The sequence below is a fragment of the Tachyglossus aculeatus genome, chromosome 10 (genome assembly GCF_015852505.1).
Source record: "Tachyglossus aculeatus isolate mTacAcu1 chromosome 10, mTacAcu1.pri, whole genome shotgun sequence".
Taxonomy (NCBI): Eukaryota; Metazoa; Chordata; class Mammalia; order Monotremata; family Tachyglossidae; genus Tachyglossus; species Tachyglossus aculeatus.
Window position 1 is genome coordinate 42,956,922 of NC_052075.1, and position 5,279 is coordinate 42,962,200.

The 5,279-nt window shown below is 47.7% G+C and overlaps 1 non-coding gene across 1 annotated transcript; it reads right to left on the reverse strand.

Annotated features, from left to right (window-relative positions):
- Positions 1 to 4,545: 4,545 nt before the first annotated feature.
- On the reverse strand, positions 4,546 to 4,683 carry LOC119933935. The gene has a single exon (XR_005452802.1). It is a non-coding gene; the product is annotated as a small nucleolar RNA SNORA7 (small nucleolar RNA).
- Positions 4,684 to 5,279: the final 596 nt, after the last annotated feature.

Sequence of the window (5,279 nt, forward strand, 5' to 3'; positions counted from 1 at the left end):
TTTATTTATTTATCTTACTTGTACATATCTATTCTATTCATTTTATTTTGTTAGTATGTTTGGTTTTGTTCTCTGTCTCCCCCTTCTAGACTGTGAGCCCGCTGTTGGGTAGGGACTGTCTCTATGTGTTGCCGACTTGTACTTCCCAAGCGCTTAGTACAGTGCTCTGCACACAGTAAGCGCTCAATAAATACGATTGATTGATTGATAACCCACATGGCGCTCACAGTCTTAATCCCCATTTTACAGATAAGGTAATTGAGGCACAGAGAAGCAAAGTGATTGACTCAAGGACACACAGCAGACAAGTCACGGAGCGGGGATTAGAACCCACGTCCTTCTTAACTCCCAGATCCGTGCTCTATCCACTAGACCTTAGAGCCGCCCCAATGTAGCCTCCGTGACCATTATCAAGGGAATGCCACAGCTGGATATGCTTTCCTCACCACCTGCTACTCGGCCTTGAGAGCCAATGGTTCCCACAATAGAGCTGCCTGGAAGACAGCCCCCGGATGTCCCGGCCCCTCCCCATCCACCCCAGCCTCCTGGACCCCAGGCCAACGTTGTTAAAGCACAGGATCCAGTAGCCCTGGCTGCCAGCCCTAAGCTGTAACCAAAACAATTAGCCACAGATGCATTGTTCCAGCTTGCTCGCTTTCTCTGTCTCTCTCTCTCCCACCAGCTCCAGGAGAGTCCTGTTCCCCACTGCTCCTTTGCAGCAGAGAGGCCACATAGTCCCATACCCTCCAATCCCCTCCCCACCAGGAATTCAAACTGAGAGCCATTAGCCTCTGAAGCCCCTCAGGCCCCCCTGGGGAAGAGAGATATTTTGCCGCTTTGCCACCTCTCAGATCCCCACAGGGATGAGAGATATTTCACTACCCAGTTTCAGATGCCCCAGACCAGGCTCCCACCCAGAGCCCCTGAGTAGGGTGGAACCATTTTCATGGCCTGCACATTGGGCTCCTGGTACGGGATGTGCGATAAAGGAGAAGCTGCATCTTGGGTCCCCCCAGGCCTAGGGAGGGGCTGATGCAAATTGCAATAATAATAATAATAATAATGGCATTTATTAAGAGCTTACTATGTGCAAAGCACTGTTCTAAGCGCTGGGGAGGTTACAAGGTGATCAGGTTGTCCCACGGGGGGCTCACGGTCTTAATCCCCATTTTACAGATGAGGTAACTGAGGCACAGAGAAGTTAAATGACTTGCCCAAAGGCACACAGCTGACAGTTGGCAGAGCCGAGATTTGAACCCATGACCTCTGACTCCAGCCAAGAGAAAGGGAAAACCCTAGTAGAGTGAGGCAGCTTCCAACCCCAGCTCCCCTCTGTCCTCGCCCCTGAATCTTCCCCATCCCCTCTAGACTCAACTCTCCCCAGTCATTCCCTCCACCCCCAGGAAACTTCAGGGTAATTTCCTCCCTGTGCACATAGGAAGCAGCGTGGCTCAGTGCACCGGCTTGGGAGTCAGAGGTCGTGGGTTCTAATCCTGGCTCCGCCACTTGTCTGCTGTGTGACTTTGGGCAAGCCGCTTAACTTCTCTGGGCCTCAGTTACCTCATCTGTAAAATGGGGAGTAAGACTGTGAGCCCCACGTGGGACAACCTGATCACCTTGTATCCCCCCAGCGCTTAGAACAGTGCTTAGCACATAGTAAGTGCTTAATAAATACCATTATTATTATTATTATTATTATTATTATTTCCCAGGACAGCGTTCCTTGTCTAAGGCAGGCTCAGACCCCCAGGCTAAAGGAAGGGACAAGGCCCGAGCTGGGCTGGCAGCTGGACTCAGAGAAGGATGCAGAGCAGCTTAGAACAGTGCTTGGCACATAGTAAGTGCTTAACAAATGTCATCATTATTATTATCTTCCTTCACATACCCATCTCTGGAATCCTGGCTCTGGTACACAGGTCTCACGGCTTCTCTGTCCTGCTCTGGCCTGCCTAGGGTGTAGAGTGAGAACTGAAGCCCTGCAAGTTTCTAACACTTGTTACTGGGGTTGAAAAGAGAGGGAGCCCTGGCTCCATTTGGCACTTTAAGAACTGAAAATTTCCTCTTTACTAGCTGTGATGTGTGAGTGTGCATGTGTGTGCATGTGTAAACTCCAATTACACCAGACTACTGGAGCACAGTAATAAGAATTATAATGATGGTATTTGTTAAGCGCTTACTAGTAGAAATCTTTGGATAGATGAAAGCAAGAAGCAGCATGGCCTAGTGGATAGAGCACGCCCCTGGGTGTCAGAAAGACCTGGGTTTTAATTCCAGCTCCGCCACTTGTCTGCTGTGAGATCTTGGGCAAGGCACTTCACTTGTCGGTGCCCCAATTACCTCATCTGTAAAATGGGGATTGAGACTGTGAACCCCAGATGGGACAGACTGTGTCCAACCTTATTAGCTTGTATCTAACCCAGTGCTTAAGATGTGCATATAGCTATAATTCTATTTGTTCTATCGATTTTGACAACTGTCTACATGTTTTGTTTCGTTGTCTGTCTCCCCCTTCTAGCCTGTGAGCCTGTTGTTGGATAGGGACCGTCTCTGTTGCCGACTTGTACTTTCCAAGCGCTTAGTACAGTGCTCTGCACACAGTAAGCACTGAATAAATACGATTGAATGAATGAATGATAGCGCCTAGCACATAGTAAGCGCTTAGCAAATACCTCTAAAAAAATTGATCGCCCAGAAGTCTCTAGCCTGGGGAAGCACTCCCCCTTGTGAGATCCTGCAGTACTGCAAGGGATTGCTTACCTGTGAGTGTAGTGAACGGGTAACAAGGAGAATCAATCTATGGCATTTATTAAGCGCTTACTATGTGCAGAGTGCTATAATACTAAGTGCTTGGGACTGTACACTACAACAGAGTTAGCAAGCACGTTCCCAGCCCCCAACGAGCTTACAGTCTAGAGGGGGAGACAGCCATGAATAATAATGTTGGTATTTGTTAAGCGCCTACTATGTGCAAAGCACTGTTCTAAGCGCGGGGGGGAACACAAGGAGATGAGGTTGTCCCACGTGGGGCTCACAGTCTTAATCCCCATTTTACAGATGAGGGAACTGAGGCACAGAGAACTGAAGTGACTTGCCCAAGGTCACACAGCAGACATGTGGGGGAGGTGGGATATAAATAATTTCTAATATGTAATTTTAAAAGATTCATTCATTCATTCAATCGTATTTATTGAGCGCTTACTGTGTGCAGAGCACTGTACTAAGTGCCAGGGAAGTACAAGTTGGCAACATATAGAGACGGTCCCTACCCAACAGTGGGCTCACAGTCTAGAAGATGTATGTAAGTACTGTGGGGTCGAGGGTGGGGAGAATATCAGATGCCCAGAGGTCACAAATCCAAATGCATGGATGACGCAGAAGGGAGAGGGAGCTGGGGGAAAAGAGGAGTTAATTGGGGAAGGCCTCTAGGAGGAGATGTGACCATAATAATGCCTTGAAGGTGGAGAGAGTGGTATTCTGGCAAGTATGGAAGGGGAGGGAGCTCCTGCCTAGGGGGAAGACATGGGAAAGAGGTCAATGGCAAAATATATGAGACTGGAGCCCAGTGAGTAAACTAGCACTAGAGGAGTGAAGTATGCAGGCCGGACTATAGTAGGAGAATAGTGAAGCGAAAAGGGGAGGGGACAGGGAGGGAGGACTTATGGCAGATTTTCCAGCTGACACATCCAAACTGCTACCACACTGGTCCAAGCACTTATTATATCCTCCCTTGACTACTGCATCAGCCTCCTCACTGACCTCCCTGTCTCCAGCCTCTTCCTGTTCCAGTCCATACTTTACCCTTTTGCCTGGATCATTTTTCTAAAAAACTGTTCTGTGCACATCTCCCCACTCCTCAAAAACCGCCCACGGCTGACCATCCATTTCTGCGTCAAACAGGAACTCCTGACCATTGGCTTCAAAACTTTCAATTAGATCTGGCCCTTCTATCTTCCCTCACTCCTCTCCCACTTCTGCCCAGCCCCACATACTTCACTCTTCTAGCACCAACCTTACATACCTCAATCTAGTCTCTCGCCTCTGATGTCTTGCTCACACCCTCCTTCTAACTTGGAACTCCTTCCTCCTTCATGTTTAACAGACCGCTACCCTCGCATCTTCAAATCCCTACATAAATCATATCTCCTCCAAGAAAACTTTCCTGCCTAACTTCTCATTTCCCCATCCTATTCACTCTTCCTTCTGCATCTTCTTTGCACTTGGGTCTCTACCCCTTAAGTACTTTGAAACTAACCCCACCCCTAACCCTAAAGCACTTGTGTAAATATTTGTATGCTCTGCTGTTTCCCCCTCAGTTGTTGTTGTTGACTTATGCTGTTGAGTCCTGTCTGACCAAAAGTGATACCAAGGACACATCTCTTCCATAACGCCCCACCTCCATCTGCAGTCGTTCTGGTAGCATATCCGTAGAGTTTTCTTGGTAAAAATATGGAAGTTGTTTATCATTGCCTCCTTCTGCACAGTAAACCTGAGTCTCTGTCCTCGACTCTCTCCCATGCCACTGCTGCCCAGCACAGGTGAGTTTTGACTTGTAGCAGAGTGCCTTCCACTCGCTAGCCACTGCCCAAACTAGGAATGGAATGGATATGCCTCTGCTTGACTCTCCCTCCCAAAATCAAAGCTGGTAGAGTACTGGAAATTCTCCAGGGGTGACCCTGAGAGGTGTTCCCCATCTGTAATTTATGTTAATGTCTGTCTCCCCCATTAATTTTTAATAGTATTTGTTAAGCACTATTATGTGCCAGGAACCGTTCTAAGCGCTAAGGTAGACACAAGCTATTCAGATTGGACACAGTCCGTGTCCCACGTGGGGCTCACAGTCTTAATCCCCATTTTACAGAGCAGTTAACTGAGGCACAGAGAAGTTAAGTGACTTGCCCAAGTTCACACAGCAAAGGGGAGCAGCCAAGATTAGAACCCAGGTCCTTCAGAGTCCCAGGCCCATGCTCTGTCCACTAGGCCACGCTGTTTCTCACTAGTTTGTAACCTCCTTAAGGGCAAGAATCAGATCTATCAACTGTACTGTACTGTATATTCCCAAGTGCTTAGTACAGTGCTCTGTACACAGTAAGCACTTAATACATTCCATCGATGATTAACAATAATTGTAATGTTTGTTAAGTGCATGCTACGTGCCAAATTCCATACTAAGTACTTGGGTAGACACAATGCAATCAGACTTAACACAGTCCCTTCCTCATACAGGGCTCACAGTTCATTCATTCATTCATTCAATTGTATTTATTAAGCGCTTACTGTGT